Here is a 22,501-nt window from a genome sequence, read left to right as displayed (position 1 = left end):
TTCCTGTCAGGGTGTTTCATCACAGCAACAGAAATGAAGGTAGGGCGTGGGGCTTTCAGAACATCCCCAGGAACCTGCCCCTGTGACTGCTTAAGTCAAGAGGCTGTCAGCTGAGCCCCCGGCTTTGTGAAATGCTCCAGAGCTCTGCGGGGCGGCCATATCCGAGGCTACAATGCAAACACAGAGCGATGTGACACTCTGGGTAGCTGTGCCAAAATTAAAATCCGCCTGCACATAAGACAGTGCTCTTCAAGGGTTCGGAAAAATCAATCCCACCTCAGCTAGAAATAACAGTTAAAGCACTGGATATGCGTTATCAATACCGTGCCTACTTCCAGGATGGCAACGAAGCTATTCATATCTTGACTTAAAGCCTGTAATTCCTTCTGTACAGACACCTCTGGAACGCAAGTCAATTCATTAGCAATGCACGGGATGCGTTTGCAGGAGGCTTTCTGCTGGTTTATGAAGTGGTCTAAGGTAGGATCATCTCACACGGGACCGGTGTGGACTGTGGTCTGTCTGCGATTAAGACTAGACTCCAGCAGTATGGAAGATGGTAGGCCAGCTGTGAAGGGAGTGACCCATGTGGTCTCACAGGACTCTACTCAGGAGAGCCCAGTGGTGGGCTCTTTGCTTGACAGGTGTAGCTTGGAGATTCTTAGTATTGTAAACCAGGATTTCACAGTGGACTAGGGGAAATGAGCAACCCCATTCCTTCCACTATGGTTACACTAGACACAGGCTGGCTTCTGGTCAGCTACATTCGTCCTCACTGAAGATTTGTTTGCATGCTGCTCCTGCCACAACCAGCAGTGGCAACACTTAGACAGGGCCAATATTCACCAAAAAAAAAAAAAAAAAAAAAAAAAAAAAAAAAAAAAACCTACAAAAACAAAACCACAACGTCCCCAAAGCCTCCCTGCTTCCCACGAAAAGTCCAAAAGCCCGAGGTCAGCATCAGAGCAAGACTGAGACATAGAGTGAACTTGTAACTATACAGGGAGTTAAACAGCAATGATTAATGTGCCGAAAACTCTCCTGGGAAGGCAGGTGGCGTGTCAAACAGGTAATAGAAGCAAAGAGGGAGCTCCACGGGAGAGTTGGGGGAGGGGAGGACAGAGGGAATGCCAGGACAGAGCCCTCAGCAGCGACAGAGAACTTCTATGTCAGGTTCTTGGGGAGCCAGGAAGTTTGAAGATATGTTAACTGCAAACTGTAAGGAAGTAAAGAACACACAGCAGAATATTCAGGATGAATAGAAAAATGTCAGAGGTGTAACGTGATCAAAAAACAAGAAGCAGTAAAAAGGACGGGAGTGGAGGGGACGTTTGATGTCATGGTGGCTGGGGACTTACTCGGCTAATGTTAAGAAACTTTTGGGGGTTGACCATGAAAAAGAAATCTTACAACCAAACCAAACAGCAGCCTGTCCCTAGGCATATCAAATACAAACTGCCAGAAACAGACAAAGGGAAAACCTTGAAAGCAGACAAAGGAGGAGCCATCACACACTGAGAAGAGAGAGGCACACATTCAGTGACTTTTCATCTGCAACTAGGTAAGGAAGGGAGAGGAAGAGGAGCAGGCAAATGTAGGCACTGCACCGCTGTCAAATACAAGTTCTGCATCTCGTAATAAAATTAGTCCCTAAAAGTGGGAAGACAGACTTCTCCAGACAAGCAAAACTCAGGGGGTTTGCCACTAGCCAAAGCACTCTGCAAACGTCACCCTTTGTTTTCTGATGGCCAAAAGCAACTTGGGGGAAAAGGGTTTATTTAATTATACAAAGTTTGGTCGTAGTCTCCCACGGAAGGAAGTCAGGGCAGGAGCTGAAGCAGAGACTGACGTACGCACTCTGCCTTGCTCAGGTACTTTTCTTAGACAGCCCAGGCCCACCTGCCTAAGGATGGTGCCGCCCACCGTGGGCCGGAATCCCCCACAGAAATCACCAGTCACAACCATCCTTATGGACATGGCCACAGGCCAACCTGATAGATGGAAGTTTTCAACTGAGATTCCCTCTTCCCATGTGATTCTAGGTTGTGTCAAGTTGAAACTAAAAGCAAATCACGGCAATATACCCCTTGGCAATCTTGAATGTTGGCAGAAGGTTGCCTTGGAGAGAACACAAGATGCGTTCGAAGAACTGGTGAGTCAGAGACAAGGAGAACAGAGTGAGCAAAAGATGTCTGTCGCTCTAACCCTTAAGTGACAATGAAACCTGAGTGTTTAATGGTGGCAGCGATGCCTTGTGGGTGTAGTGTTTAAAGTATCTGGGTTATTAAGTGTATGTGTGTTTGTGGGTGTGTGTATGTGTGTGTATGTGTGCATGTGTATGTTTATGTGCATGTATGTATGTATGTGTGTGTGTTTGTGTGTGTATGTGTGTGTACGTATGTGTTTATGTGCCCATGTATGTGCAGTGCAAGCAGAAGTCAAATGATGGCATCAGACTCCCTGGCACTGAAGCTACAGGAGATTGTAAACCACCATGTGGGTACTGGGAAGGGAATCTTCGTATTCCGCAAGAGCAGTAACTGCTCTTAACCTCTGGGCCCTCTTTCCAGACCTCCTACAGTCACTTCTGAAGACAAATTGTAAAAATGCACCAATTGAAGAGCAGTGACAAGCAGAGTGGGGCTTTTAAAGCCCAACTGTGTGCTGACGGTAGATCGATTCAGAGGGCTTTAGGAAAGGACGGAGAAACAGACCCACAGGACTATCCATGTCAGTTCAGACATGCAAGCACTGAAGAGCAGGCAAATGTGACAGATTTTGCAGTAAAAATAAAAAGTGGCAACCTTTTATCCCGAGCTAGTGCTGGCAGCCATAGGGCCACTTGGCACTGTGGGGTATCTTTATCTTAGCGGCTCCTCATGGCCTCTAAGTATTCACAGACCCCGGCTTCTTTTGACTAAGGTGCATCCACTCTGCCTGCCCTGGATGCTTCCGTCCCGTGTGGTCCACAACTGCCCCAGAGTGTTGTTTTTACTGACTTTCTCTTGGCGTGTTGTTGCCAAGCCTTGCATACACACACACACACACACCACCTCTATGGCCAGCTTTGTGCATCCTGCCACTTTGAACTCAATTAAGTAGCCACATCACAGAACACACCAAAATACTCTGAATCCTCTGATCCAATTAGTATAATTTTCCCACCTAGATAAGTCAAATGATCCTGTACAATTTTATCCCTTATAAAATATTCATAACAACTTTATCCATATAAAGATGCACCGAGAGAAACATCCATGTCTGCTTCCATGTTGCCTCCTCTTGAATCTCTCTTCCTCCTCCGACCTCCTTCCCAGACTTTTCCCTCCTCCCTTTCCTTCTCATCCAATGGTAGGCTGGACTCCCATTGCTGTATAATGACATCATGGTACATACAGAGAGCAGTGCTGAATGACGCCACTGTCCTAAGAAGACAGAGCAAGCCAAGTCTCCGAGTCAGCAAGGAATGCCTTATAGTAAGTGGGTAAGACATCCCTGTTAGGGCTGCAGAGAGAAACAGATAAACGCACTCCCATGCCTGGCCTCTTCAACATCTTCTCTTGGTAATTGATTGATTAAGCAGGCAGGAAATCAGTAAGGATATTGTTGAACTGAATAGCCTCATCCATCAAGTTGATCTAATTGACATTTAGGGAATTCTCCATCTAATAAGAGTGGCGAACACATCCTTCTCAAGTGATATGGACGACTCACTGAGACAGACTTCAGCCGAAGGCTCCCGATGCCACTTACATCATAAAATACACATGGAATGTGTCCTGAGGCTGCAAAGGAATGAACGGTCACCACAGGAAGGCCAGGGACCTTCCCTAAATATGGGGAACACACCTTTAATTGTAAAGGTTAGAAAGATAAATCTCAGGGTGAAGTTAAATTGTTTTGGAATAACTGAAAATAATAAAAAACAAAGCATCCAAATATGCACAGTACAGGGAAGGCAGGGGTTAAATGGAAATCCGCAACTGCAAGTGCATATACTGGGAGAGAGAAAGGTAAAAAGAATCAATACTCAAGTTGTGTATTAGGAAAGGAGTGAAAGAGGAGTAAGTTACGCCAGATAAAGCGGAGTAGACAGTGAATATTAATCAGGCTTAAAACAGAAAAAAGGAGTTTTTGGTTGGGTGATGGCGATCCCCGGTTGTCAAACTGACCACATCAAGAATGAAGTACAGTTCAGAAATGGAGATCTCACCTGTGATCCACATCTTGAGGCCAGAAGACACAGGCTTTTGATCTGGATCTTAATGTGGGGTTATACACACTCTTGATCTGGATCTTGAGGCATAGTGGCCGTGAAAAGCTTAGGCCCAGGCAAGGTGTCGCACACCTTTAATCTCAGGAGACTGGGGCAGAGATCTCTGAGTTTGAGGTCAGCCTGGGACAGAGCGAGTTCCAGATTCAGGCATGGCGGTGGACAGCTTTGATCTGACCACACCTTCTGCTGCAGGTCTGCATAAGGACACTGGGAGACGAAGACTCACTCTTCTTCACAGTTTGCGCTGACTCACCAGCACCTCTGTTGGAACCCCGTCTACAGAAGACCAGCTGAAACAACCAGCCTCGTGGGACTGAGCAGCTGCTAGATTCTTGGACTTCCCACCCACAGCTGCCCATTGTTGGGTTAGTTGGACTACGGACTGTAAGTCATCACAATAAATTTCCTTAATACAGAGAGAGACACTCTATATGTTCTGTGACTCTGGAGAATCCTAACTAGTTCAGGTGGACTCCCTCTCATGACATGAATCTCAAGCTGGACCTGTCATTGCTTGGCCACCCCTTCAATTTCTGTTCCACATTTACTCCCGTATATCTTGTAGGCAGTAAAAATTATGGGTGTAAGGTTTTGTGGCTGGGCTGGTGTACCAGTCCCTCCACTGGAAGTTTTGCCTGGTTACAGAGGATGCCTGCATATCCATCCATTCAGACACCACAACCTCCATTGCTAGGAGTCTTAGCTAGGGTCACCCGCATAGATTTTAGTGTGTCCCAGAAATGCACCCCCATTCCTGTTAGTCTTCCCATTACCCTTTCCCTCTTCGCTCCCCCACCTGATCCCTCATATTTCTATCCCACCCTTCCCCCATTCAGCCCCCTTCCCCTGTCCACCCACAATATCTATTGTATTTATACTTCTCAGTGAGATTCACAGGTACCCCCTTTGAGCGTGCCTTGTAGTATGGTATAAAGTATCATTTGGTTATATGCCTAGGAACTCAGTCTTGAGGTAGAGCTATTCTCAATTTTCTGAGAAAACACAAATTCGATTTTCAAAGTGGCCATACACTTTGTGCTCCCATCAGGATTGGAGGAATGCTTCCCTTGCTCCAAAACCTCTCCAACATGGAGGAACGTTCCTCTTGGTCCACATCCTTGCCAGTATGAGGTGTTGCTTGAGATTTTGATCTTAGCCTTTCTGATAGGTGTGAGATGGAACCTCAGAGTTGTTTTGCTAAGGATGTTGAACATTTTTTTCTAGTGCTTCTTGGCCATTAGAGATTCATCTGCTGAGAATTCTCCATTTAGCTCTGCACCTCAACTTTTAATTGTGCTATTTGCTTTGTTGACATCTAGTTTCTTGAGTTCTTTGTATATATTAGATATCAGCCCTCTGTTGGATGTAGGGTTGGTGAAGATCTTGGCATTTGCCTTACAGAACCCTTTGTTAATGAGATTCTGCAGAAGAAAGAGGGTTCAGGGCACCACAAGAAAATGTCTCAGAGTCAATTTAGCCTGGCTCCGTAGTGGTTCATAAACACTGAACGCCAACCAGAGAACATGCATGGGACTGACATAGGCCCTCAGCACATGTGTGACTGTTGTGCGTCTGAGGCTTCATGTAGGACTCCTAACAGCAGGAGCAAGGGGTGTCTCTGGCTCTGTTGCCTCCCTTTGGGGTCCTTTTCCTTAACTGGGCTGCCTTGTCTAACATCAGTGGGAGAAGATGAGCCTAGTCTTACTGCAACTTGATATGCTGAGGCTGGTTGATAGCCATGGGAGGTCTCGCTTTTCTAAAGAGAAAGGGTGGAGATTGAGAAGGAGGTGGTGGGGAGAGAGGTGTGGGGAAGGACTGGGAAGAGCGGGGGGGGGGGGAACGTTTGGTCCAAGTATAAAGTAAATAAATACGTCAATTTAGAAAGAAATATTTTATTTATGTAATTAAATATTAAAATGAATTAAATTTAAAATTAAATAGGAAAAGAAAGCAGAAAAACTCAGAGATGTCAAAAATTAACAGAAACAGAAAAGAGATTACATCTGCTGATTTCACAAAAGTGCAGGAGAGAGGACAGTCACACTCTTTCTGGTCACAGCTCCCATCTCTGTGGTGAAATGGGCTGATTTAACTCTAAAGGCAAAAGCACAGAGGCACCCAAGGAAAACTAAATGGTGATCAGATAATGTATTCATGGAATTAATACTATGAATTGTTGATGACCTTCAGAAATGGCCCAAGACAGAGTCTGTAGTGCATGCTGCTCAATCCGTAAGCCGGAAATGGTACTATGTCCTTTTATATTGTCTTCCCCCAGTTCCACTCCACATGGCCAGCAACCACTGATGTCAGAACCAGAGTCAGACATGTCAAGATGGAAAACTATAGACTTACCTTGTTTGTGAATTTAGATGCAAAACTCTTTACTGAAACGCTAGGAAGTTGAATGCCAAATTATAAAAGAATTATACACGGCAACTGTGCACCACACGCTCAACATTTGCATGGACAATGTCAGGAAGGAAAGTCACACAGCCACAGCAGTAGGCTCAGAGAACGCAGGCATCAAATCCCAAAACCCACTCTGGACACAAATGCCTAATGGCAGTTCTGAAAGTCAACACTGAAGAGACAATATTACCTGAGCTCAAGACTGGTGATCAAGCTAGTGTAGTCAAGATGGTGTGGAGCTGGGGAGGTATAGCCTGATCAACAGAACTGGAGAGGGATAGCCTGATCAATAGATCTGGAGAGGGGATAGCCTAATCAGAGCTGGAGAGGGCATAGCGTGGTCAATAGAGCTGTGGACGGGATAGCCTGGTCAAAGAGCTGGATATAGCCAGATCAACAGAACTAGAGAGGGATAGCCTTATCAACATAGCTGGGGAGGGATAGCCTGGTCAAGAGAACAAATGAGAGATCCAGGAATAAACATCACAGAGAGTCAGCTGGTCTGTGACAAAGCTGCAAAGGACGTTGAAAAATGCCACCTTTAACCAGAATGCTGGAGGAGGAACTTGTTCTTGAGGAGCTTAGACCCAGACCTTACGTCCTTCCTTCAGACTAGCTCATGCAGATGCCTGACATAGTGTGAGACCTACCCATGGGTCGTTAGGACATGAAGGAAACAATCAGTACCCAGGCTTCAACTTGCAAGGTCTTCAAGGACCTTTTTTTTTAAGGTTCATACCATGAAAAAAAAAAATAGGATGTAGAATTATGTTTAATCTTTCAAATTTTCTTTTTGAATCTAAATAGAAGCAAGCAAAACAAGACAAAACAAGAAAACATCAAAACCCTAAAACAATCATGAAAACAAACCCAGCGTCCAACTTAGGGCATAAGATGATGCTGACTGTGTTTTGAGAAGCAGGCCTTCTGCTGATGGCTAAACCACAGTAAATTCTTGCTCCACACAGTGTAAGCAGCCTGAAGAAATGGACCCAGAGACACCCATGCCCTGCTGAGTTGAGGGAGGCTCTTGAATCTCTGGAAATTCTGAAAAGGACTTTACTTTAAACCCCTAAAACTGAACAACCCACAAGTCCTAGGAAGCCCCTGAAACTGAACAGATGCACAATCCACTCGCTTCCTAAGGTCATAGACAGTAAGGATGGCTGAGAAGAGGCTCTCTTCCCTATTAAGCTGCCTGCAAATTGTGCAGGAAACTCAGGGCTCCAGCTTTTATGAGCTGTCACCAATGGTGGGTGGGTGTTCTATGAAACAGCTGTCTTTGATTCACCTTTTTTCTTTTAAGTAATGCTAATAATGTCAGTAATTTAACAATCTAGACCTCAGGGATAGTGTTACTTCTGTCTCTCATTCGTTTCTTATCTGGGGAAACAGGATTTTGTTTAGTCTCTCCAGGAAAAATGTCACACAACATCTGTTCCTCCACAAGCCCTTTCTGTCACCCTCATCCTCAGAGGTCTCAAGGTTCCCAGTGTGTACAGCCTTACAGCAGAACCTAAGAAAATGACTTGTCCTGTGGAATTGGACATGGATACCATGCTGGATGTGAAGATCATGAGAGTCTGGTATCTTCTCCAGGGACCTTTGCACAGCCAAAGAAGGACCCAAGTAATGCTTGCTTCTGCTATATCACGGAAGCTAGCAGCTGCCGAGATGCTGTTTGGTAGTCTGGAGATGGAGAGAGAAGGAGATTAATTAGGGAGAGAGAAATAAAGGGGAAAAGCAGGAAGGCAGGAGGCAGAATTGAGGACCTCTGTGTAAGGGGAAAGTCAGTGGGAAAGCTGGGAGGGGAGAGAGTATGGACAGCCCCTAAGGATCCCAGCAGGGTCTGTGGTGGTAGGTGGTTCCCATCCTTCACCAATGTGACAATCAAGTCCCCTAGACAAGAAAACAGGAGCCACAGAGTCATATCTATTGGCCCAGAAAAGCACTTGTCAGCCATGGTCAAGAGAGTGAAGACTTGGAAGGGTGCTTAGTTCTTATCTGCAGGACTCAGTTTGACCTCTATTTGACCCCGTGCTTGAACAGAGCCCTAGAAATGGCTGCTTTTGAATTTATTCAGATTTCATGTGTATCTGATGCAATAGTGCTAAAAATGTTCCTGTTTGCCTGGTGTCCTCTCTGGCTAATGTCCCCCATTTGATGACACTTTTTTCAGATCAGTTACAATAGCTTCTTACCCAGAGTCTGAATAGCTGCCGTGGTGCAGAAGAGAGAGTGTGGTAGTCTTCTGCAGAGCAGAGAAGTCCAGTCTCCTCTCCAGACTCAGCTGAGCAGCTTGGACCATGTCACTGACTCTCACTTCCTGTCCATCTTGCAAGCCAACATCTGCTACTGATAATGGCACAGCATGGGGCCCTGGCTCATTTGCTTCCCCTAATGTGGAAGAGAGACAATTGATTGATATGTGCTCAATACACCATTATTATCAACAGCAACGTTGTTCTACAGAGAGGCACACAGCTGACTCCGTACTTCCAAAACTCCTTAAAAGCTGCAGATTCATACAGAACCCCAGCTAGAGTTTGAGCAAGAATAGCTTCACTCAAGGTGTAAAACATTTAGTGCTAAACAAATTCTCTTTCTCATAGCTGTTACCACAAACAATGTGATTCAGTGTAGCAAGGCTGCGAGCAGAACTGCGGAAGAGCCAAGAGCACGCTGCTCTGGTACAGGCTTAGCTACCGTGAGCACTGAAACTCTCTGCCACTTCCACAAACGGTCTGCTTCACGGTTCTCTCAACTTCCCCTTTTAGACGTATTAGTGTATAATCACTGTGCTAAGTGACAGGTTCATAGTGACACTTTAATTCGAGAGCATTGTGCACTTTCACTAGATTCATCCCATTTCTCTTTTCTGTTTCCCCCCCGCCTCCTTATTGCTCGTCCCTTCTTTCTTCCCAAGTAGTTTCCTTCTACTTTCTTGTCATATATCTACTTAGCTTCATACATGGAAGAAAACATGAACTATTTGGTTTTCTGACTCTGGTTTCTTTTATTTAACACAATCTCCAGTCCTATCCATTAGCCCGGAAATGGCATTGTGATGGTTTATATAGGCTTGGGCCAGGGAGTGGCACTATTTGGAGGTGTGGCCTTGTTGGAGTAGGGGTGTCACTGTGGTGTGGGCTTTAATACTCTAGTCATAGCTGCCTGGAAGTGAGTCTTCCACTAGCAGCCTTCAGATGAACATGTAGAACTCTCAGCTTCTCCTGCACCATGGCTGCCTAGATGTTGCCCTGCTCCCACCTTGATGATGATGGACTGCACCTATGAACCTGTAAGCCAATTAAATGTTGTCCTTTATAAGACTTGCCTTGGTCATGGTATCTGTTCACAGCAGTAAAACCCTAACTAATGTAGGTACCATCTCTTTCTTTGTGGCTGGATACAGCTCTGTGGTGTACAAAGATGACAATTTTGATAGGTGGCTGCCCCTGGAGGGCTTCCATGATGAGGTACAACCCCACCCTCTATACCACAGAGAGACGGAAAAGGTTGTTGTGTGCAATGCTCCTTGAGATTACCTAGTCAAACAAAACAAAAACCTGGAGAGGACTTTCTTAGCCCCATGTAGAATAAAATGGAATGTTTGTTATCTGTGGAGGAGGCATGGAGAGAAGGGGGGATATTACTGAAGTCAACATCAAATTTTCTTTCTTCAGGAACTATACAGCTGTTCTTTGGAGACAGTGCCTGGGGCTACTTAGCTTCTTACATGGATGTCGGGGATTGAACTCAGGTCTCCATGTCTACGGGGTATGGCTTTGCCAACCCAGCTACCTCCTCAGCTCAAGTTATGATTTTTATAGAGAGAGAATAAAATGCGCGTTTCACCTTTCATGCTCAGGTTATCTCTGGATTTGTCTGTGTGGAACAGGGGGGATGTGGGTGATTTCAGAGCATGTAACCACAGCCAACAGCTCAGCCTTTTTCACCTCTGGGTCCTGTCAGAGTGGCTTGCTCCTGCTCACCACCACAGGGGTAACCCAAGCATGCTATCTGCCTTGTCTTTACTACGAGCCCCCCTCCCCCAAGGCTGGCAAGCCCCTGGGAGCGGGCATCGCTCCAAGGGAGAGACTGAGATCTGCTAACGCTCGTCTTCTGTGCTGCATCCAAGTCTGTTCACACCTCAGAAAGCATTACTGCGTTTACATTTCCCAACAATTTTTTATCATTCATATTTAAATTACGTTCTTTTGAGAAGGAGATAAAGGCTGGGAATTTTATCAAGAGGCAAATAATGTAGGCAGGGAAGAATCTCACCTTTTATTATCAAATGTGTAAACCATTTGAACAGGAAACAAACTCCTTAAAGAGTGCCTGCCTTGCCAGGAGCGGACGAAGGGCTTACACTTGGGTTGCCATGTTTAATGATCTGCGTAACCAGGCAGCTCTGAAGCTAAGAAGAAGTAGGTCGCTTTGTGCCGTGTATTTCTAAAGCAACTGCAAGTGTGTCTGATTTCCAGGGGGCAGGGTGCTACCAGTAAGCTGAGACCCAACCCCAAAGCTGCTCAGGGCTCTCCTCCAGGAGATCACACCCCAAAACAACAGGAGAAGATACGTTGAATTTAATAGATAGCCTGCATTAAGACATTGAAAGATAGCATTCTTTTTTTTTTCAGTCTCAGGAAAGTATTGACTCAGAATACCTCCTCCTGCCCCCAAAACTGGGATGACAGAGCCTGCGTCTGTTTCCAAGGGGACTGAGCTCAGGAGATGCCCTCCATCAGTTCCCAGGAAAGACGACACAGCAGCTCTGGTCTGAGGAGCTCTAACCTCACCTTCCCAGACAGAAACTCAGCCCATTCCACACCTACCAGTGACCGCAGACCTTGTTCACTTTAAGCTTCTGGCTGGCCCCTTCTGCGGGTCTGGCTACCCATGAGCTGTCTCCTCTGCTGTCCCCAGAAGAGAGGCTTCCTGTTGCTTCTGCTCTCTGAGACCCCAGCAGGGTAGGAGCAATAAGTAAGCAGGATTCAAAAGACATTGCTGAGGTAGGGCTGGGGTGGGGCTTGGGTGGGGCTGGGGTGGGGCTGGGGTGGGGATGGGGTTGGGTTGGGGTGGGGCTGGGTGGGGTTGGGGTGGGGCTGGGGTGGGGCTGGGGTGAGACTGGGGTGAGGCTTGGATAAGGCTCGGGTGGGGCTAGGTTGGGGCTGATGTGGGGCTGGGGTAGGGCTGGGGTGGGGCTGGGGTGGGGTTGGGGTGGGGCTGGGGTGGGGTTGGGGTGGGGATGGGGTTGGGTTGGGGTGGGGATGGGGTGGGGATGGGGTGGGGTTGGGGTGGGGCTGGGGTGAGGCTGGGGTGGGGCTGGGGTGGGGTGGGTGGGGCTAGGGTGGGGCTGGGGTGGGGCTGGGGTGGGGCTGGGGTGGGGTAGGTGGGTCTGGGGTGGGTCTGGGGTGGGCTGGGTGGGGCTGGGGTGGGGCTGGGGTGGGGCTGGGGTGGGGCTGGGGTGGGGCTCGGGTGGGGTAGATATGGGTCTGGGGTGGGACTGGGGTGGGTCTGGGGTGGGGTAGGTGGGGCTGGGGTGGGTCTGGGGTGGGGTAGGTGGGGCTGGGGTGGGGCTGGGGTGGGGCTGGGGTGGGGCTGGATCAGGCTGAGACATTTTTGAAAAGTAGAAAGTAAGGCTCAGTGCAAGGGAGAGAGCCCTGCAAAGGAGTGAACATTATCTCCAGAAGACACATCCACCCAGAACCTGTGAACACAACCATCCTTAGAGCACAAAGCTTCTTTTAAAGGCAGTAGCGTAAAGGACCTCGGATGGATCAGCTTGGATTTTCCAGGCAAACCTTAAGAGGGTAGTGTCCTAAGAGACAGAAGAGAGGGGAATCATGTGACCACACAGGAGGGAGCTGTCATGTGATGACACAGGAGAGAGGGTCATGTGATGGTGTTGGCTGGAGTGCTGGAACCCAGTTATCAGCCAAGAACACTAAGTAGTTCCGTGGCCCCGGGCAGTGGGATGGTCACGTGATCTCCCTTCGGGCTCTGCCCCCTCTCACAGAAGCCTGATCCGTTCTAGTCTAGGAAACCACATTGGTTATTTTTGTTGTTGTTGTCGTCTTAAGACAACTGACAAGCAGCTCAAAGCCAGGAGGGTTTGTTTGGGCTTGGGGTTTGAGGGTAAGATCATTTGCTAAGTCAGAGCGGACATGGTGGTAGGATCCGGCAGCTGGTCACGTTGTAGCCACGTCCAGGAAGCCAGGAAGCAGACCACGCCCAGGAAGCATAGGGGATGATTGTGCCGCTGCATTTAGGGCGTGTCTGTCATTTCGGCTAACCCAATCCCGAAGCGACCTCACCACCACGCCCAGAGATTTGTTTCCTAGATTGTCAGGTTTACAGCAGTCACCATCACAATGGCCTCATGGCACTTCCTGGGTTCTGCTGGAGTCCTTCCCAGTTCCTTCCTGAAGTCTGTGCCAGCACCAGGATTTCCATACATTCCTGAAGAGCAGCTTGCCTATAGCTTCTCCCGGGTGGCCAGGTACAGGGAATGAGGACGCTATTAGTCTGCGCGGACCTCACTGACCTCCCACATTGGGGGTCCTGGGGTTGCTGTGGAGCTGAGTGTAGCCTGTAAAATGGTGGCCACAGTCAAACCTTTCAGGGGCTACTGGATCACTTCTCATTCTCCAAGTCTCCTTGACAGGAGCCCACACCACAAGGCACACCTTGACGTCACAGGACCCACTTCTTAGGTGAAAGGGCTGGAGCTTAGAGAAGATGCTCGGAGCTGCAATGGCTACACCTGAATCTAGACCTCTGTCAGTGACCACTGAGTCATAATGTACCGGCCTATGTCTGTTCCCAAGCCTTGGTTTCCAGAAGCTCAGTGAATACACACCAAGGAGCAAACAAACACATCAGAATATAAGCACCCATCCCAGATGAGAGAACACCACAGTCTTTCAGACAAGAGCTTTTCAGAGACCTCTGATCACCAACAGACTGCCTAACAGCAGCACCAAGACCCAGGACCTGAAACCTGTGTTGTTGTGGATTGACTGGTATTGAAGTGGAGGGGTGGCCTCGGGTACTACTAGGAAGAAATCATCTCCCATACATTTCCAAGATCTAAAGTAGGGGCCAGAAGAACTCAGATTTCCCAGAGATAAATGCTCACCCCAGGGGATGGGCAAAGCTAACCTTTGTATGAGATAATTCTTAGTTGCACAAGAGAAATGGAAAACTGCTAACTTGGTGGCGGGAAGGAATTCAAGACAGAGGAGAAGCTGTTGGGGAAGGATTGGAGACTGAGGAGTAGCTAGGAGCTAGCTCTTTGTGGAAGGTGTGCTGGGTTCTGTGTGGTCCCCTTGGACATGTTCCTTCTCAGTGGGGGCTCTACTGGTAGACAAATAACCCTTCCAAGACAGCAGATCAAAAGCACTTAGGTCCAGATAAAAGGCTGAGATACTGTGGAGGTTCCTTGTTCTGGAATTCTGCAGCAAGGCAGTAAAGAGTATAAAGGTAAAAAAAAAAAAAAATTAAACAAACAAGGAGAGGGTTAAAAAAGAAAGAAAGAAATAGATGGTGTAAGGTCTGGTCCACCAGTAAATATATCTTCCGCCCCTGAGACGAGATGCCCTCGGATTATGTGGTATTTGCCTGGAATTTAGAACAGAGCCAGGAACAACAAACAGTTAGACACCGAGGGCTTGAATCTCACACTCATGGGGATGTGAAAATCCGAATGGTGCTCAAAGACTCCCCACTTAGGAGAGGGAAAGAGGCGGTTTCTGGGTGAGGTGGTTTGTATATGCTGGTCCCAGGGAGTGGCACTATTAGAAGGTGTGGCCTTGTATGAAGAATGTGTCAGTCTGGGGCTGGGCTTGGAGACACTCTTCCTAGCTGCTTGAGGATGACCAATCTGTTCTTGGCTTCCTCTGGATGAAGATGTAGCACTCTCAGCTCCTCCTGCACCATGCCTTCCTGGACACTGCCGTGGTCTTACCATGATGATAATGGACTGAACCTCTGAACCTGTAAGCCAAATGTTTGTTGCAGTAAATAATAAAAACTGGAGACCCTTTGTCCCAAGCTTGTGCTGGCACCCGTGAGGCCACATGACACTTTGAGGTATCTCTAACTTAGTGGCTCCATGCCGCCTCTAAGAACTCAGGTTTGGTTCACTCCACCACCCGTGTGTTGTTTTCACTCACTTTCCTCCACCGCCTGGTAGAAACATGACTCCACAACCATTAACTTATCAAACAGGTTTATATGTTAAATTCTCAATAATTCTACACAATAAGCTTACAACCAGTGGACAAAGTTATAAACTGCCCATCCAGATAAGATAAATTAGACCCATAGAAATCCATAAAAATAATCATAGCAACCTTATCAAGCTAGAGACATACATGTCTGCTTCTATCTTCTTCTTCCCTAATCTCTGCCTCTTGTGAATCCTGTGATAGCAGTTGGGTGCTGGGCTCCATACTAGAGTGGCTCCCACGGAGTGAGAAGGAGGTGCCGATAACAGAACCATATTTAATAATTACCACAACAAATGTTGTCATTTATAAGACTTGCCTTGGTCATTGGTGTCTGCTCACAGCAGTAAAATCCTAACTAAAACACTGGGTAACCCATTGTTAAGAGGGCTCAGGACACCTGTCCTCAGACATGGCTAGTGGGGGCAGAGAGGGGCTCCTGGCTGCAGAAGGGTGTGGCCAGGGAGTTTGTTTTGCTCTCTTGACTATGGTGGCCTTTCAAAGGATGTCACCTATGTGCATATCCTTGGCCTCTCCTCCTGCTTGGCAGCTTCTCTTAGGAATCTCATTGTGAAGGGCCGAGGAAACAGGCTGAGCCTATGCAGAGACAGCCATAATCCTTTACCCTTAAATGTCCCCTTGACTCTTTGATGGCTGGAATTATTACTAGATTGAGGCAGGCAGGTTTAAAAATTGACACATTTTAATAAAATGGGAAGGGCTGTGTGATTCAAGCAAGTTTGTAAGTGATTAAAAATGATGTGTTTCCCAAGGAAAGCCATTTGTCAGCAGCTGTGTTGTCAGACTCGATGGCTTCCTTCTCTCTGGAGTCCTTTTCCCCTTCTGTCCTGTCTTATTCTTCATTTTTACTTTGGTCATGTCCACACGAAAACGTCTCATCACCTTAGGAGAGGGAGCCCATCTTTCCGGGGAACTTTGTTCTCCAGTGTGCCTCTGTCAGGGGAGGAACCCCACAAGCTGGTTCACTGTCCCTTGAGCTTGGATTCATAGGGCAAAAGTGACTTAGAGTTTTACTGCTTTGATAAGACACCACGACAAAGGCAACTCTTATAAGGACAACATTTGGTTGGGGCTGGCTTACAGGTTCAGAGGTTCAGTCCATTTTCATCAGGCAGAACATGGTGGCATCCAGGCAGGCATGGTGCAGGAGGAGCTACATCTTCACTTGAACGCTGCTAGCATAATGCTAGCTTTCAGGCAGCTAGGATGAGGGTATTAAAGACCAAGCCCCCAGTGACACACCCACTCCAACAAGGCCACACCTACTCTGACAAGGCCACATTCACAGCAACAAGGCCACACCTCCTAAAAGTGCAACTCTGGGTCAAGCACATACAAACCATAACAGTAAGTAAGAAAACAGTACAACACCTTGCCTCAACCCAGCTGAGCCCTGACATTGTCACATTTCCCACCACTCACAGGTCTTTCATCTAACAGTTCTTACTCTCTGTCATCTCCCAGATTCTATGAATTGAGGAGGGACTTCCATCTGAGCCCCAGCCCCAGGCAGGTACCTACCAAGAACCAGAGCCTAAGAGTAGCCTAGGGGCCTCTCAACTCATATAACAAAAACCATGTGATAAAAATATGAATATAGGCATGCTCCTGCTTATCATGGACAGACAGGAGACACCAGGCAGGAGGCTTCCCAACTCTGTGACCCTAATGTCCATGGAGATAGGACTCAATGCTTTCATTTTAAGACCCTGAGACTGAGAGAGAGGGTGTTTAAATACACCAGGCTGCCCAGCTCCGGATGCATGAATAGGAATCTCAGGCTCCAGAGCTTGTCTGCTCTCCGGCTATGCTTCAGTCAGAGTCCAGCAGGGTCCTGTATCCCTGGATGGGTCAAAAGTTCAAGGACAAGAACTGTCCTATGTACCTCACACCTGCAATCGCAGCCAGGAAGAGCCTGGAGCTGCTGCATTTTGTCATCTCCTCCAGTTAGAGAGCTGGGCTCTGGAGAACAGAGCTCCCAGAGGTGATTGGGGAAAAGCTTCATTTGCCCTGGCCATGGTGTACCTCTAACTCAGCAGCAGTGGGAGGAATGGAAACACAGCACAGGGGTGGACAGAGTATGATAGGGTAGCATGGGATGCCGTGTGGGTGCCGCTCAGTGGCCAGAACTCAGGAAGAATTCTTTTATGTTCTTTTTTAAGTAGAAAAAAAGATAAAATCATGAATATTTGTCTCTTTTTATTCATGTTTGTATAGTTTACACATAAACACATGCCAACATCACCTTCACCACCATCATCATCACCACCACCATCATCATGACCATCACAACCATCACCAATATCACCATCACCACCACCACCACCACCACCACCACCACTACCATCACCACCACCACCATCACCATCACCACCATCACCACCATCACCACCATCACCACCACCACCACCACCATCACCATCACCACCACCATCATCACCACTATCACCATCACCACCACCACTGCCACCATCACCACCATCATCATCACCACCATCATCACCCCCACCACATCACCATCACTATTACCACCACCACCACCATCATCACCACCACCACCACAATCACCACTACCACTACCATCATCATAACCATCACCACCACCACCATCACCATCACTACTACCATCGCCATCATCACCACTATTTCCTAAATCATGAAACTGAGAACTTCCCTACTGTGTGGGCTATCAACTCAGGTTCTCCAGAGAAACAGTCTGTTGGGAATATGCATATATAATGGAAAGAGATTCTGTCTATCTATCTGTGTTTGTCTGTGTGTTTGTGTGTTCTCTGTGTGTCTGAGTCTGTCTATCTCTCTCTGTGTCTCTGTCTGTCTCTGCCTCTTTCTGTCTGTCTGTCTGTCTGTCTCTCTCTCTCTCTTTCTCTCTCTCTCTGTGTGTGTGTGTGTGCACTCAAGCTCGAACATGTATGAGTGTGTGTGCATGTGTGCCTGTGTGTATGTGTATGAGTGTGTGTGCACCTGTGTGTGCATGTGCATGTTTGTGTGTGTGCCCACCTGTGTATATCATGTCTGTGTGTGCCACTGTGTGTCTGTGCGTGCATGTGTATGTCTGTGTGTGAGTGTGCCTGTGTGTATGTATCTCTTTGTATGTACACTTGTGCCTCTCTATGTGCCTGTGATTGTGCCTGTGTATATGTGTGTGTGTACACACCTGTGTTTCTGTGTGTGTGTATGTGTTTATGTGTGTCTGTGTGTGTGCATGTGCTTTTGCCTGTGTGTTCTTGTGCCTATGTTTATGTGTGTGAGTGCACTCATATGTGTGTATGTGTGTGTGCACACACCTGTGTGTCTCTGTATGTGTCTGTGTGCTTTAGAATGTGAATATGTGTTTGTGTATGTCTCAGTGTGTGAGCACGTGTGAGCTCGTGCCTGTGTGTTCTTGTGCATGCATATATATGTGTGAGTGCACTCATGTGTGTGTGTGTATTACCTGTATAATTTCATTTTTCACATTTTAAAACGGTCTGTCTGAATTCCACTTTTCTTGATAATTTTACTAATGAAATGAAAGGGAATTGACAGAGGAATCGAATACTCAAATAAATGTTCTCATTAAATTAATGATGTGGTGCACACTTATTGATCTATTATAAAACTTGGAATTTCTTAATTGGAGTGTGGATGGGAGGGCGATAACAACCTATGATAGAAGCTAATGATAAAGTGGGTTTCTCGCGTCTGGATTACCCATAGCTGTAACTAACAGGGAAGTGCAGCCGTGAACCTCTCATCTTGGGTGTAGAACTACGGTGAAAATGGATTCGTCTCAGGTAAGGATTAGTGCCCAGATTCATTGTCTTAGCAAAGTCGGGGCATCAGAGCCAACCGTCCCTGTCACTTCAAGGACAATGCATTCCTTTGTGGACGTGATCCGGACACACAATGTCCTGGGAGCGAAGAGTGAATGGATTGAATGGACCGTAACTCCCACAAGCCCCTACTGTGTGCTAAGAGCACCCTGTGAGGAGTTTCCTGGGACACCTGCTCAGCTTGGGAAGTGGAATTCTCCTGTCCCTGGGCTACAGCAGAGGAAACAGCACACGGAGCACGAATAATGCAAAAGATGCACAGCAAGTCACAGGCAGGAACCAGTGTGTCGGTGTGTGTGGGCATGTGTGTGTGCACCTGCATGTGCATCTATGCATGTTTGTATGTGTGCATGTGTGTCTTTGTATGTGTCCATGTGCATGTGTCTGTTGGACTCTCTTTATGTGTCTCTCGGTGTGCATGTGTGTTGTCTCTGTGTGTGTGTACACATGTGTCTCCTTCTCTCTGTGTCTGTCTGTCTCTGTACATGTGTATATACATATGTGTGTGAGTGTCTGCATGAGTGTATGTATTTGTGTATATGTGAGAGTGTGTGTGTGTATGTATTTGTGAGTATGTGAGAGAGTGTGTGTGTATGAGTGTGTGTGTGTGAGTGTGTATGAATGTGTGTGAGTGTGTGCATGAGTGTATGTACTTGTGTGTATGTGAGTGTGTATGAGTGTGTGTGTGTATGTATTTGTGTATATGTGAAAGTGTGTGTGTGAGTGTGTGTGTATGTATTTGTGAGTATGTGAGAATGTGTGTGTATGAGTGTGTGAGTGTGTATGAATGTGTGTGAGTGTGTATCTGTGTATATGAGTGTGTGAGTGTGTGTGTGTGTGTGTGTGTGTGTGCCTGTGAAAGGCAGAGGACAACCTCAGTGTCACTCCTTGCCTGCTGCCTGTAAGTGCACTGGGACTGTACAGGTAGGGTCAGGGATCAAACTCAGGTCCTTTGTCTTGCAAGGCAAACACTTTAACAACTGAGCCGCCTGCACAGCCCACGCCTTATCTCTTGATCCTTATGCCTGTCTATCTGTCCTGTTAATGCACTCAGCATATGAAGTCATTCAGAAATATTAGAACATTGCCAAAAGTTTGGTCACTGTGGCAATAACAGCCCGGGTCTGAAAGCTGGACACCTTGTCTACACGAACCCGTCAAAGAACAAACAGAAGTTAGAGACGTTCTTTCCCACGGATGTTTGCTCTGCACTGGTGTACGGTGGTGATCAAGGTCACCTCTCACTGGCACTTATTCCCATGACATACACAGAGGTGGCCATGTTTTTCATCTATACCACTCTGGTTACACCATCATTACCCCAGGCTGTTGCTTGAGCTGTCTCTAGATCTCATGGCTCCCACTCTGGAACTGCCTGGGCTGTTCTCCACATGAGCAGTGGATAATCCTCCCCCATGGGCAGTGGATAGTCCTCCCCCATGAGTAGTGGACAGTCCTCCCCATGAGTACTGGACAGTCCTCCCCATGAGTAGTGGACAGTCCCCCCCATGAGTAGTGGACAGTCCTCCCCATGAGTAGTGGACAGTCCTCCCCATGAGTAGTGGACAGTCCGCCCCATGAGTAGTGGACAGTCCTCCCCATGAGTAGTGGACAGTCCTCTTGGGTCATTTCTTATGCCCTCCTAACCCAGGGCAGGACTTTTTCAGGCATTGCAAACGGTGAATCGATCGTTGGCCCTGCTCAGGAGCAGCTATCACCATTGAGAAAATGCCCGCATGCTCTCCTGAGCGTGCCACAGTTTTATGTCTGCCGTTGAGAACTTGCCCAATGGCTTTGGTGGCAGCGTCCCTATCCACACACGAGAGAAACATGGCAAAATCTCAGGCTAGTATTCCAACTTATGGCCAAGCATTTCTGCTGCGACAGGCCCCGGGGTGGCGGTCTGAAAGGGTGAAGGGACAAGGGGAGGTTCTGATGGATGCAGAACAACCCAGATTTCCTGATGAGTGGGAGAGGGGTGAGCTGGTGGCCTGGGAGGAGACAGGGGCTCGTCCCTCATGTGAAGAAAGTGCTTTGCTAGCCAATCACCCACAGGAAGAGCAGAAGCCACCACATTCTTTAAGATCTGAATCGGCTGCCTGTAATTAGTTCCCCACTTAGCTCAATAAGTTCCCTTGTAAGTATGTAATTCGTTATAAACAAATATTGCCATGGAGATGGCATGATTATGATAATTCTTGAGGTGTTGATTCTATACCATTATTCACCATATGCATTTCACTATTGTGTGGCAGATTCCTGGGCCCTCTGATGAGCAAGCCGCTTCCTGTTTACATTCTGCTTGTAAGCAGAATCTTGCTAAGGTCTGAAGCAATGGGAAAGGTGGGATGGTAGGAACGGTGATCTGGTTGATGCCTTCATTCCAGTCTGGGTCAGAGGTCACCAGGAGCCCTCCCCAGCAACGTCCTTTATGCATTGACAGTAACGTTTATGCATGTTTATTTTTCCCGCTTTTTGAGAGCAAAGGGTATTTTCCCAGAGTCCACACTAGATCAGATGACACCCTTTAGAAGTCAAGGTCACATGAACATGTTTCAGGCTGCCTGTCAGATAGGCACCAGTGACATTGCTTCTAGTCACGCCCTAGGCCTGTCACAATTTTATATGTACGCACCTATTCTAACTCGTAGGCGCAGTAAGAGACTAGCAATATTGATCATGGTGGCTTCAATGAGAAATGTCCCTGTATTTAAACATTTAGTCCCAAGTTGCTGGCACTGTTTTTTTTGGGGGGGGGCGGGGTTAGGAGGTGTGACCTTGTGTCACTGGGTGTGGCTGTGAGAGTTTAACACCTCCCTTTGCTTCTAGCTTGCTCTCTCTACTTTGTACCTGCTGCTGAGGATATAAGCGCTCAGCTCCCACAGCCGCCCTGCCCGCTGCTGTGTCTTGTTGCCCCGTCTTCCTGCTGTGATGGGTACTTATTCCTCTGGAACTGTAGACCCAAGTACTCTCTTCCCTCTACAATGGGGTCTTGTCATGGCAACAGCCGAGTTACAGATATTAACGCACAATAGAACTATTATGAGAACACACTTGGAAGGAATCTTCTCGGGAAGGAGTTGATCATGAGGGACGGACACGGTAGAAAGCAAGTACAGAGGCTTTCTTTTTCCTGCATTTTCGTGAGTTGGACAATTTTCTCAGCCTCATTTCTAAAAGTAAGCAGGTAGATGTCACCTGTCATCACGGCTTGAATGTGAAAGACCCAGTGAGAGGGGCGGATGGTTCAGTGGGTGAAGAGCTTGCCACACTGGCGTTCTGAGTTCAGATCCCTAGATCTGGACAGGGGGTCAGAAATGCCTGTTGTCACAGCCCTGAGGGGAAGAAAGAGGGAGGCAGAGAAGGGAGAACATGCAGAAGCCTGCAGACCAGGCCGCCGGGCCCACGTATCAGTGAGCAAGAGATTGTCTCAAGGTGGGAGGAGAGAGTCAACACCCAAAGTTGTCCTCTAATCTCCATACCTGTGCTGTGACACATGTGCAACCATAGATGTACACATCACACAGGCTCACACACAACCACGGTCATATACATTTCACACAGACTCATACACAATCATAGACATACACATTACACATAGACTCATAGGTAGTCATGGACATACACATTACAGATTTACACACAAGCATAGACAGACACAGACACATTACACAGACTCACACACATCCATAGACATGCACATTACAGACTCACACACAACT

The sequence above is a fragment of the Micromys minutus genome (assembly GCF_963924665.1).
Source record: "Micromys minutus genome assembly, chromosome: 11".
NCBI lineage: Eukaryota > Metazoa > Chordata > Mammalia > Rodentia > Muridae > Micromys > Micromys minutus.
Note: the sequence above shows the minus strand (reverse complement) of the source record.